At 47.1% G+C, this 13,658-nt stretch overlaps 1 long non-coding RNA gene across 1 annotated transcript; it reads left to right on the top strand.

Annotated features, from left to right (window-relative positions):
- Positions 1-1,474: 1,474 nt before the first annotated feature.
- On the top strand, positions 1,475-3,576 carry LOC145122701 (uncharacterized). The gene is made up of 3 exons (XR_013714711.1): positions 1,475-2,988; positions 3,039-3,179; positions 3,498-3,576. It is a non-coding gene; the product is annotated as an uncharacterized LOC145122701 (long non-coding RNA).
- The last annotated feature ends 10,082 nt before the right edge of the window (positions 3,577-13,658 follow it).

Below are 13,658 nucleotides of genomic sequence, written 5' to 3'. Positions count from 1 at the left end.
TAGTCTTACGGTCAACGATTGCCTCAGGTTCTTCAATTAACCTCTTGTTTTCATCCAACCTTAATTCAGAAATGGGAATTATGTCGGGCACATCTCCCGTGAACTTTCTCAAATAACACACATGAAAGGTGTTATGAATACCCTCCAGTTCTTCCGGTAATTGTAGCTTGTAAGCTTGATTCCCGATCCTCTGAAGAACTTTAAACGGTCCAATAAACCTTGGACTCAATTTTCCCCTTTTACCAAATCTTATAAGTCCCTTCCACGGCGAGACTTTAAGTAAAACCGAATCTCCAACTTCGAATGATATCAGTTGTCTTTTCTTGTCAGCATAACTCTTTTGTCGATCTTGAGCTGCTAACATCCTTTCCCTAATCACTTTCAACTTTTCAGCAGTTTGATGGACTATTTCGGGTCCCATAAACTGCTTTTCTCCAGCTTCCAGCCAACATGACGGCGTTTGACACTTTTCTCCATACAAAGCGTGATAAGGTGCCATCTTGATGCTTGAGTGGAAACTATTATTATAGGAAAATTCTACTAGAGGTAAATGTTCATCCCAGTTACCTTGGAATTCCAGGGTACATGCTCTCAGCATATCCTCCAATGTTTGAATTGTTCGTTCGCTTTGACCATCAGTTTGCGGATGGTAAGCTGTACTCAAACACAACTTGGTACCCAATTCCTCTTGTAGACTTCTCCAAAACCTTGAGGTAAAACGGCTATCACGATCAGATACAATCGTTAACAGAACACCGTGAAGCCTCACAATTTCCTTCACGTAAGAATTCGTAAGTTTATCCATAGACCATTTCTCGTTGGCTGGTATGAAATGCGCACTCTTACTGAAGTGATCAACGACCACCCAAATCATGTCATGACCGTTCCTTGTTCTGGGCAGTTTAGTCACAAAATCCATGGTGATGGCTTCCCATTTACCCATGGGTACAGGTAAAGGTTCTAAACTCCCATACGGTTTCTGATGTTGTGCCCTAACCCTACCACAAGTTACACACTCGGCCACATACTTAGCAACATCGAGCTTCATCGTCGGCCACTAGTAATAGGGTTTTAGATCCCTATACATTTTTGAACTGCCGGGATGAATCGAGTACATGGTCTTGTGAGCTTCTTCCATCAGAAGATCTCTTACTCCTCCCGTCTTAGGTACCCAAATCCTATCTTTGAATACCTTCAGCCCTTGACCGTTTGTATCAAACACCAACGTTTTACCCAAACGTTCCTCCTTTCGGTCATTTTTCTCTAAAGCTTCCTCCTGAGCTTTCTTTATACTATCCACAATTGTCGAGACAACTTCAATTCTCAACGCTCTTGCCCTTTTCTTTTCAAGATTTACCTTCCGACTGAGAGCATCAGCAACAACATTTTCTTTACCAGGGTGGTAAGGTATCTCACAGTCGTAGTCCTTGAGTAATTCTAGCCAGCACCGCTGCCTCATGTTCAATTCCTTCTGATTAAAGAGATATTGAAGACTCTTATGATCAGTGAAAAGCTTGCATTTAGTACCATAAAGATAGTGCCTCCATATCTTTAAGGCGAATACTACCGCTGCCAACTCCAGATCATGAGTGGGGTAGTTCTTTTCATGCTCTTTCAATTGCCTCGATGCATATGCTATCACTTTATCCCTTTGGGTCAGAACACAACCTAACCCAACTCGAGAGGCATCACTATAAACTGCGAAGTCATCAACTCCTTCAGGTAACGAAAGAATCGGTGCTTCACACAATCTCTTCTTTAACTTCTCAAAGGCTTCCTTATGCTTCTCATTCCAAGTATAAGTAGCTCCTTTATGGGTCAAAGTTGTTAATGGAGTCGCGATCGAAGAAAAGCCTTGGATAAATCTTCGATAATATCCGGCTAATCCTAAAAGGCTTCGAATCTCCGTAGGACTTTTTGGTTGTTCCCACTTCATTACAGCTTCAATCTTTGCTGGGTCAACCATTATTCCTTCTTGGTTAACCACATGACCTAAAAAATGGACTTCTTGAATCCAAAATTCACATTTGGAGAACTTTCCATAGAGCTTCTCCTTTTTCAGAACTTCTAGCACTTCACGCAAATGCTTGTCATACTCCTGCTTGCTTTTTGAATAAATCAAGATATCATCTATGAATACTATCACGGATTTATCAAGGTATGGTTTACAAACCCTGTTCATCAAATCCATGAAAGCTGCTGGAGCATTGGTTAGTCCGAACGACATAACCAAAAATTCATAGTGTCCATATCTTGTTCTGAACGCAGTCTTTTCGATATCCTGCTCTCTCACCTTTAGTTGATGATATCCTGACCTAAGATCGATCTTCGAGAAATAGCTCGAACCTTGCAACTGATCGAACAGGTCATCGATCGTCGGCAACGGGTACTTGTTCTTTATTGTTTCTTTATTCAGCTCTCTGTAATCGATGCACATTCTCATGCTCCCGTCTTTCTTCTTTACAAATAACACCGGGGCTCCCCAGGGTGATGAACTAGGTCGAATAAAACCTTTGTCCAATAACTCCTGAAGTTGTGTCATAAGTTCTTTCATCTCTGTTGGTGCTAATCGATACGGTGCTTTTGCTATCGGCGTTCTTCCTGGTAACAAGTCGATACAGAATTCTACTTGTCGATCAGGGGGCAATCCGGGAAGATCTTCGGGAAAGACTTCCGGATAGTCACACACCACCGAAATATTTTGCACCTCCTTCTTTTCCTTCTTAGCATCGATCACAAACACTAGATATGATGTACATCCCTTGGCCAAACACTTTCTGGCTTTCATTAGGGAAATGACTCCAGAGTTTACTCTGCGTTTGTCTCCATACACCATAAACGATTCTTTCCCTGGCGGGTTTACTTTTACTATCTTCTTCCTACACAATATTTCGGCATCATTGGCGCTAAGCCAATCCATTCCTAAAACTACGTCGAATCCATTCCCATTCAAGTCAATGAAGATGTTTTTCATACGATGGCTAACAGGTATAAAACTTGCTACTAGCAATCTCGACTATTATAGCATTAACTAGTAGATCTACAGGCAAAGCTAGTTTTCTACCAAATTCATGCGAAATAAAGGAGTAATTGGCTCCAGAATCAAACAAAATTTGGGCAGGCAATTCGTTTATGAGAAAAGTACCTGAAGCGACATCGACTGTAGCACCTGGTTCTTGGTACGTATTCTTTTTATTAATTCTTTAAATATTTTGCATTTTTGGCCTTGGACTCGGCGAGTTGAAGGACCAACTCGCCGAGTAGAAGCGGGACGGAACGCGAGATTTAAGTGATGGACTCGACGAGTCGGGTCCCGGACTCGGCGAGTAGACGCTGTCTGGACAAAAACCCTAATCCAAGGGTTTGCACCCTATTTAAACGACCTTATGCAGCCTCCATCGACCCTTTATGCTCCCAAACACCACTCATTGAAACCCTAGCCGTTATTGAAGCAATCTAAGGCATTTGGAGTGACTTTGGTGCTTTTGTGATCCAAGGAGGGAAGGAAAAGCTTGAAGGAACAAGAGGAGGCTAAAGGGATCCGAGTTTGTGCACCATTTTCAGCTCATTGAAGGTAAAAAGTTTGTACCTTGGTTGTTCTTTTGATAGATCCCATTTTGTGGAGTTCTAGGGATTTTCTAAGCCATTTTGGTCACCAACCATGATTGCAAGCATGGTTTGGGGTTGATGTTTCGGATCTAGGTCCTTAGAGGGGTTACAAGGTAGAAAGGGGTGGCTTTTGCACTCAAAGAAGGCCCCATGCATTGTAAGAGCTTGTTTTAGGACCTTTTGAGTTCAAAGTCCCATGCAAGCACGTAAAGGTTGTAACTTTACGTGCTAGATCGATTGTAGAAGTATAGATCTATCTTTTGATCAAGGGTTGTACATCAGAAATCGAAGATTTAGTGAGAGGATGTGACTAACTCGACGAGTCCATTCTTGGACTCGGCGAGTCCTAGGGTTCTGTCCCATATCAGTTGAGGGTCAAAAGGACCCAGTTGAGTGTGGAAAGGTTTTAGGGAGTCCTGGGGAGTGACCCAACGTTCTGGACAAAGCTATGGTTCTGGAATTCATGGGACTCAGCGAGTGCATGAACAGACTCGGCGAGGCCAAGGCAATCTTCTTAAGATTGAAGATGAACTCGACGAGTTGTTCATACAACTCAGCGAGTCAAGGACAGGACCTGTTCATCAGTTGAAGATGAACTCGACGAGTTGTTCATACAACTCGGTGAGTCGGATGAAGATTCAGTAGATGTTCAATTACAAGGAAAACTCGTCGAGTCATCGCCTAACTCGACGAGTAGAGACGAGTATAAGGTCAAATAGAAGGATAGGGACTCGGCGAGTTGGCGAACCAACTCGGCGAGTCAGGTCAACTGGAAGTTGACTTTGACTTTGACTTTGATTTGGTCAGGGGTAAAATGGTCATTTTACCCTAAAAGCAGTTGGCAGTGTATGACTAAGTGTTTTGTGGGAATTATAGCTGGAGGATTTCCGGAGCAGCAGCAGTAGCAATCAGAGGATTTCCCGCACAGATCAGCAGCTACTACGAGGTGAGTTACCTTCCAGTAGCGGTGGGTCTACGACCACAATGCCGACCCACCAGTAGGGATCATATGATAGATGTTTGTCTTTGTGATATTCATCTGTGTTATTACTACCAGATATGTTATATGCTAGCGTGATATGATATGTGATAGTAATAGCGTTCGGTTGTTAGGACCGAAGGGTAGGTTAGGCATCCCAGATATGCCTAACAGTATGTTATGATATGTTTAGCTGCTAGCATGATATGTTACATGATATAGAGGTAGTAGGAGGGGGAATAGTCCCCGAGATTCGGTTGTTAGGACCGAAGGGTAGGTCGGACACCCCAGATATCTATGACAGTAGATTATGTTATGATATATGCGGTAGTAGTGGTAGGGGTGAAATAGTCCCCGAGGTTCGGTTGTTAGGACCGAAGGGTAGTCAGCACCCCAGAATGGCTCGACATGGGTAGGTCAGCACCCCAGAATGGCTTGACACCGGTAGGTCGGCACCCCAGAGTGGTCGTACCGGGTAGGTCAGGCACCCCAAAAATGTCTGGCAGTATGTACGCTATATGATTGTATGGTATGTGGACGATGGGGGAACTCACTAAGCTTCATGCTTACAGTTTACAGTTTGTTTCAGGTACCTCTTCAGCGAAGGGGAAGGAGCTGGCGCGGTAGCGGCACATCATACACACACGCATTGGTTTTTCCGCATTATGAGATGTTCTGGGATTGTACTCTGACATTATTATTATTTTTATGATTTGGTTTTCAGACACGAGATATATTTTTATGAAATGATATGATCGGATGATGTTTTATTACAAATGTTTTACAAATCAATTAATCAAAAAGGAAATTTTTGGACGTGAAAATTTGGTCGTTACAAGTTAGTATCAGAGCCCTGGTTTGAGGGATTCGGACGCACCTTCAGGAGCGTCTGGACTCAAATCGAGGGACTAAAGGGATTTTTACAAAAGAAAATGATTTTCTAAAAGTTAAGATAAAGAGTTTGGAAAAGAACGAAGTGTGTGATGTGCGCGACCGGCCGAGCTCAAGTAAGTATTCCCCAAAGTACCCATACAAGTTTATGATATGATTACTAGTCTCAGTTTCAGTAGAACTGCATGCTAACTTAGGGCTAAGGATCTAGGAAGGATGCCTTATGTGCCTGTTATATGTGTACCAGCTTATTGAGAACTGCATGCTATTACAGATTAGTCGGTATGATAGCCAGAGTAGTATATACTTGATTATGTGTACTCAATGCCCGAATGCTGCTTGCTTTGTGCTTTTAGAAGTTCTAGTTGTCTTTCACTAACTAGTAAACGAATATGTTAAGTTACATATTGCAAGGACTAAATAATTTCAGAAGGTTGGGTCTAGCTCTATTTCGCAGCTCTTGTTTGAGTCCAACCATTATAGGGTAGGACCTCTCATTCGAAGAATTATCTAGTCTGAGTAATATGTAATAGTATTCGCGAGCTAGTTAGGGGAAGAAAGCAGGGACTTCTTATGCAGCTGATGGCGGAGAGTGGGTTGGTGATTACCTAGGGCAAGCCTAGGATGAGATTAGCATGAGATCAGCAGTAGTAGTAGTAGAAGGGACTTGGTGGAGTCGAGGCGATTCTTGAGGAAAGTACGGATAGATGTGGAAGGTAGTATGGGCCCGTACTACTGAAAGCAGAGGATCCGTACTTGAATCGAGGAAGGCTAAGGCAAGACCAGGGAACTTGTAGTAGATGTGATCCCTTTAGAGGTGTCAGTATCACTAATGGTTGCATGTATGTATTGCAGAATGGTGGTACTACGTCCGAGGCCAACGGTTGGCAGTTCAGGAGAGGGATCGGGTTCGGGATCAGGTTCCGAGCCAGTAGATGAGAGACTACGCGAGTTCATCGCGTCAGAGATCACCAGAGGCATCCTTGAGTCGACCCCCATCATTTTCGGGTCGATCAAGGAAGGGATAGTTGAGCTGATGGAGGACCGCCTCAGGGCGTTCAGGAGTGACATGGCATCTGGCCAGTTAGGATCTCGCACGCTGTCCTTTAAGGACTTCAGGGGCAGTGGTGCGCCAGATTTCCATGGGGCGAAGGACCCCATTGCTGCCAGACGATGGATTGCAGACATTGAGTCTACACAGTTGACTAGCTTCTGCCCTGAGGGGTCGAAGGTGAGGTATGCAGCAGGATGCTTGAGAGACAGGGCCAGGGATTGGTGGGAGTCGGTTGGTGACTCTCTGGGAGCCTCGGCTGTTGAGGCTATGACGTGGCCGGACTTTATGACCCGGTTCAGAGCGGAGTTCGCACCTGCCGTGGAGCTCCAGCAGTTAGCCAGGGAGTTTTTGGATATGAGGCAGACTACGGCGACTGTGGCGGAGATCACCGCCAAGTTCCGGGAGAGGACGTTGTTGGTGCCCCAGTACGCGGGTGATGAGGACATAAGGAGGACCCGCTATCATGACATGCTACGAGCTGATATTCGGGAGCATGTCAGTTTTTCAGCTTGCCCTACCCTGGATTCTATGATTGCCAGGGCGAGGGAGAGGGAGATAGATCTGGAGCACATCCGGAAGAGGAAGGCAGAGGATGGATAGACGATAGGGGCTTCGGGGAAGAAGCCCAAGGGGTCAGATGGTAGGCCGAAAGGCCAGTCAGGACCGGGCCGCTGCAGGAAATGCGGCATGACACATGAGGGGGCGTGTAGATTGGGATCGTCGGGCTGCTATAAGTGCGGCAAGACGGGACACTTCAGCAGGGATTGTACCGCTCCTGCACCTGTTATTCAGACGTCTGAGTTGCTGTGTTTCCACTGCAACCAGAGGGGCCACAAGAAGGCCAACTGCCCCCAGTTGACAGCAGCAGCGCCAGTGAAGGCGCCAGCCCCAGCGACCCTGCGGATTACTGATGGCCGCCAGGGCAAGTCAGAGGCTCCAGTGGTGAGGAGTCGGGCCTTCCAGTTGACTACCGAGGAGGCACGCGCCGCACCCGATGTGGTGACGGGTATGATTCTTTCCCTCTGACTTAATTATATGATGTTTATGATATTGATATGTGCTCTGTTTAGGATCGTTCCATGTGAACGGCATCCCAGTTCAGGTATTGTTTGATTCGGGAGCTTCCCGATCATTCGTCTCTCTTGCGCTTAGCAAGAAGTTTCCTGAGTCTTCGGGTATGATGGATTTCCCTCTAGAGGTCGAGATTGCGGACGACCGGTCAGTGCGAGCATCTGAGGTCTTCCGAGATTGTGTTTTGAGATTGTTCGAGGAGTGTTATCTGGTAGACCTGGTTCCTATTCCTTTGAGGGGGAACAAGGTGATTATAGGCATGGATTGGCTAAGCCCCTTTGGGGCAGTGATTGACTGTGCGCAGCAGTTGGTGCAGATCAGGACCCCAAGTGGAGGAGAGCTGGTGATTCAGGGCGAGAGGCCACAACGAGGACCAGCTTTATGTTCAGCAGCGAGAGCTAGACGTTACCTCCAGCAGGGTTGCGCAGGTTATGTCGCCTATGTTATGGATACCCGGGAGGCGGGTAGGGCGACGGTGGGCGATGTGCCCGTGGTGCGAGAGTTCGCGGACGTATTCCCCGAGGAGCTGCCTGGGATACCTCCGGAGCGACAGGTGGAGTTCAGGATCGACCTAGTCCCTGGTGCAGGAGTTGTCTACGCAGCTGCAGGAGCTGTTAGACAAAGGATTCATTAGACCGAGTAGTTCACCCTGGGGAGCCCCGATTCTGTTTGTGAAGAAAAAGGACGGGTCGCATCGGATGTGTATAGACTATAGGGAGTTGAATCTGTAAAGAACCGTTACCCACTCCCGAGGATTGACGACCTCTTTGACCAGCTACAGGGAGCATCTTGGTTCTCCAAGATTGATTTGCGTTCAGGGTATCATCAGATGAGGGTCAGAGAGGAGGATGTGCAGAAGACGGCGTTTCGGACGCGTTATGGCCACCATGAGTTCGTGGTGATGCCTTTCGGGCTCACCAATGCTCCTGCCACTTTCATGGACCTCATGAACCGCGTGTGTAGACCGATGTTAGACCGGTCTGTGATAGTGTTTATCGACGATATCTTGGTTTACTCCAAGACGCGAGAGCAGCATGAGGAGCATCTGCGAGAGGTTCTGGAGACTTTCAGGAGGGAGAGCTTGTATGCCAAGTTCTCCAAGTGTGAGTTCTGGTTGCGCGAGGTGCAGTTTCTTGGGCACCTTGTCAACCAGAACGAGATTTTGGTAGATCCGGCCAAAGTTGAGGCCGTGATGAGATGGGAGGTTCTGAGGTCTCCATCTGAGATTCGGAGTTTCCTGGGATTAGCTGGCTACTATCGGAGATTCATCCAGGATTTCTCCAAGATAGCCTTACCCCTGACCAGGCTAACAAGGAAGGTCGTGGTCTTTCGTTGGGGGCCTGAGCAGCAGGCTGCATTCGAGACACTGAGGCAGAGATTGTGCGAGGCGCCAATCTTAGCCCTGCCAGAGGGCATGGAGGATCTCGTTGTGTACTGTGATGCGTCCATCTCGGGATTGGGCGCAATATTGATGCATAGAGGGCATGTCATTGCTTACGCTTCGAGGAAGCTGAAGCCTCACGAGGCGAACTACCCGACGCATGATTTGAAGCTGGGGGCTGTTGTGTTCGCCCTCAAGATTTGGCGTCATTACCTCTATGGGGTTCGTTGTACGATTTACAATGACCACAAGAGCTTGAGGTACCCTATGGATCAGCCGAATCTAAACCAACGTCGATGGTTGGACGTGGTGAAGGATTAGGATTGCGAGATCCTTTACCACCCGGGGAAGGCCAATGTCATGGCCGATGTGCTTAGCCGCAAGGCAGCGCCGATCAGGGATATCTGTCTGAGGATGACAGTGGTGACTCCGCTTTTGGAGCGGATCCGGGAGGCTCAGCAGGAGGCTATGAAGGAGGAACATTGGAAAAGCGAACGGATTGTGGGACAGGTTTCCTCCTTTGACTATGATAGCCGAGGGTTATTGACTTTACACCACAGGTTGTGGGTTCCATACCTCGAAGGCGTGCGCCAGGTTCTGATGGAGGAGGCGCACAAATCCCGATTCTCCATTCATCCCGGGGCGACGAAGATGTATAGGGATCTTTGTCTTGATTATTGGTGGCCCTACATGAAGCGGGATGTAGCATGGTATGTGGAACGGTGCTTGACCTGCAGGAAGGTCAAGGCCGAGCATCAGAGACCACACGGCAAGATGCAGCCTTTGGATATCCCACTGTGGAAATGGGAAGACATCACGATGGATTTTATCACCAAGCTTCCCAGGACCGCGCAGGGAGTGGATTCAATCTGGTTCATCGTCGATCGATTGACCAAGAGCGCCCACTTTATCCCGATTCAGGAGAGCATCTCGGCCGAGAAATTGGCCGATATCTATATCAGGGAGGTGGTGGCGCGGCATGGAGTGCCAGTTTCGGTGATTTCGGATAGGGATGTGCGGTTCACTTCCAGGTTTTGGAAGAAGTTTCATGATGAACTGGGTACTCGTCTGCACTTTAGCACCGCTTTTCACCCGCAGACAGATGGTCAGAGCGAGCGGACCATCCAAACATTAGAGGATATGCTGCGGGCATGTGTTTTAGACTTCGGAGGTAGTTGGGATACCTACCTTCCATTGGCAGAGTTCTCCTACAACAATAGCTACCACGCGAGCATCGACCATCCTCCCTTCGAGATGTTGTATGGGAGGAGGTGCAGAACCCCGATATGTTGGGGCGAGGTTAGCCAGAGAGTAATGGGGAGCACCGAAGTAGTACTCAAGACGACAGAGAAGATTCAGCAGGTCCGGAGCAGGCTTCAGACTGCTCAGAGTCGGCAGAAAAGTTATGCCGATAAGCGTCGATCAGACCTGGAGTTCCAGGTCGGGGATATGATTCTCCTGAAAGTGTCGCCTTGGAAAGGCGTCATTCGATTCAGGAAGCGGGGCAAGTTGGGCCCAAGGTACATTGGACCGTTCAGGGTTGTAGCCCGGGTGGGCAAGGTGGCGTACACGCTGGATCTGCCAGCCGAACTCAGTCAGATCCACAGCACTTTCCACGTCTCCCAGCTGCGAAAGTGCCTGGTGGACGACTCAGCAATGGTACCCTTGGAGGACATTCAGGTTGATGACAGCCTGAATTACATCGAGCGGCCTGTAGCGATCCTTGACCGGAAGTCGAAGGATCTGAGGAACAAAAGAGTGGAACTCGTGAAGGTGCAATGGCAGCACCGGAAGGGGTCGGAGTGGACTTGGGAGCCGGTGGACGAGATGATGGAGCATTACCCCGAGCTGTTCCAGGAACAAGCAGCAGACTTCGAGGATGAAGTCTAAAATAAGTGGGGGAGATTTGTAGCACCTGGTTCTTGGTACGTATTCTTTTTATTAATTCTTTAAATATTTTGCATTTTTGGCCTTGGACTCGGCGAGTTAAAGGACCAACTCGCCGAGTAGAAGCGGGACAGAACGCGAGATTTAAGTGATGGACTCGACGAGTCGGGTCCCGGACTCGGCGAGTAGACGCTGTCTGGACAAAAACCCTAATCCAAGGGTTTGCACCCTATTTAAACGACCTTATGCAGCCTCCATCGCCCCTTTATGCTCCCAAACACCTCTCATTGAAACCCTAGCCGTTATTGAAGCAATCTAAGGCATTTGGAGTGACTTTGGTGCTTTTGTGATCCAAGGAGGGAAGGAAAAGCTTGAAGGAACAAGAGGAGGCTAAAGGGATCCGAGTTTGTGCACCATTTTCAGCTCATTGAAGGTAAAAAGTTTGTACCTTGGTTGTTCTTTTGATAGATCCCATTTTGTGAAGTTCTAGGGCTTTTCTAAGCCATTTTGGTCACCAACCATGATTGCAAGCATGGTTTGGGGTTGATGTTTCGGATCTAGGTCCTTAGAGGGGTTACAAGGCAGAAAGGAGTGGCTTTTGCACTCAAAGAAGGCCCCATGCATTGTAAGAGCTTGTTTTAGGACCTTTTGAGCTCAAAGTCCCATGCAAGCACGTAAAGGTTGTAACTTTACGTGCTAGATCGATTGTAGAAGTATAGATCTATCTTTTGATCAAGGGTTGTACATCAGAAATCGAAGATTTAGTGAGAGGATGTGACTAACTCGACGAGTCCATTCTTGGACTCGGCGAGTCCTAGGGTTCTGTCCCATATCAGTTGAGGGTCAAAAGGACCCAGTTGAGTGTGGAAAGGTTTTAGGGATTCCTGGGGAGTGACCCAACGTTCTGGACAAAGCTATGGTTTTGGAATTCATGGGACTCGGCGAGTGCATGAACAGACTCGGCGAGGCCAAGGCAATCTTCTTAAGATTGAAGATGAACTCGACGAGTTGTTCATACAACTCAGCGAGTCAAGGACAGGACCTGTTCATCAGTTGAAGATGAACTCGACGAGTTGTTCATACAACTCGGCGAGTCGGATGAAGATTCAGTAGATGTTCAATTACAAGGAAAACTCGTCGAGTCATCGCCTAACTCGACGAGTAGAGACGAGTATAAGGTCAAATAGAAGGATAGGGGCTCGGCGAGTCAGGTCAACTGGAAGTTGACTTTGACTTTGACTTTGATTTGGTCAGGGGTAAAATGGTCATTTTACCCTAAAAGCAGTTGGCAGTGTATGACTAAGTGTTTTGTGGGAATTATAGTCGGAGGATTTCCGGAGCAGCAGCAGTAGCAGTCAGAGGATTTCCCGCACAGATCAGCAGCTACTACGAGGTGAGTTACCTTCCAGTAGTGGTGGGTCTACGACCACAATGTCGGCCCATCAGTAGGGATCATATGATAGATGTTTGTCTTTGTGATATTCATCTGTGTTATTACTACCTGATATGTTATATGCTAGCGTGATATGATATGTGATAGTAATCGTGTTCGGTTGTTAGGACCGAAGGGTAGGTTAGGCACCCCAGATATGCCTAACAGTATGCTATGATATGTTTAGCTGCTAGCATGATATGTTACATGAGATAGATGTAGTAGGAGGGGGAATAGTCCCCGAGATTCGGTTGTTAGGACCGAAGGGTAGGTCAGACACCCCAGATATGTCTGACAGTAGATTATGCTATGATATATGCGGTAGTAGTGGTAGGGGGTGAAATAGTCCCCGAGGTTCGGTTGTTAGGACCGAAGGGTAGTCAGCACCCCAGAATGGCTCGACATGGGTAGGTCAGCACCCCAGAATGGCTTGACACGGGTAGGTCGGCACCCCAGAGTGGCCGTACCGGGTAGGTCAGGCACCCCAGAAATGTCTGGCAGTATGTACGCTATGTGATTGTATGGTATGTGGACGATGGGGGAACTCACTAAGCTTCGTGCTTACAGTTTACAGTTTGTTTCAGGTACCTCTTCAGCGAAGGGGAAGGAGCTGGCGCGGTAGCGGCACATCATACACACACGCATTGGTTTTTCCGCATTATGAGATGTTCTGGGATTGTACTCTGACATTATTATTATTTTTATGATTTGGTTTTCAGACACGAGATATATTTTTATGAAATGATATGATCGGATGATGTTTTATTACAAATGTTTTACAAATCAATTAATCAAAAAGGAAATTTTTGGACGTGAAAATTTGGTCGTTACATCGACTTCTTCTTTCGCAGCTTCAAGTGCCATCTGAAAGGGTCTCGCCTTCGGCTTTGGTGGAAGATTGGGTTTTGTTGCGTCCTTCTTCTTCGGGCTATCCCTGAAAATATGCCCTTCTTCATTTCACCCTAAACAAACGTTCTTATTGAAGGTGCATTCATTGGCATAATGCCCTGGCTTTCCACATTTGTAACAAGTGACTTCCACGCTGCATTTCCCAGTATGTTTCTTCTTACACTTGTCACACCACTTGGCTTCGGCTCCTCCTCCGAATTTTCTCGAACCAGTCTTCCAGAACTTGTTCTTTTTATTGGAACCTGAAGTTCCTTCAAAATTTCTCTTTTCACCAACTTCAACCTTGCTGGCGGCTCTCCCCTTAATTATATCTTCAACAGACTTGGCAGCCTAGACAGCTGCCTCCAAAGTAAGTGCCTGACGTACTGGCACCGCATACTCCCACGGAAGTCCCTTTGCGTACCTTTCAATTTTTGCCAGCTCATCTGGGACAATACGCAAAGCA

This window comes from Lactuca virosa, chromosome 6 (genome assembly GCF_052849685.1).
Source record: "Lactuca virosa cultivar CGN04683 chromosome 6, Lactuca_virosa_CGN04683_v6, whole genome shotgun sequence".
Classification (NCBI taxonomy): Eukaryota; Viridiplantae; Streptophyta; class Magnoliopsida; order Asterales; family Asteraceae; genus Lactuca; species Lactuca virosa.
Note: the sequence above shows the minus strand (reverse complement) of the source record. Positions and strands in the feature narration are given on the sequence as shown.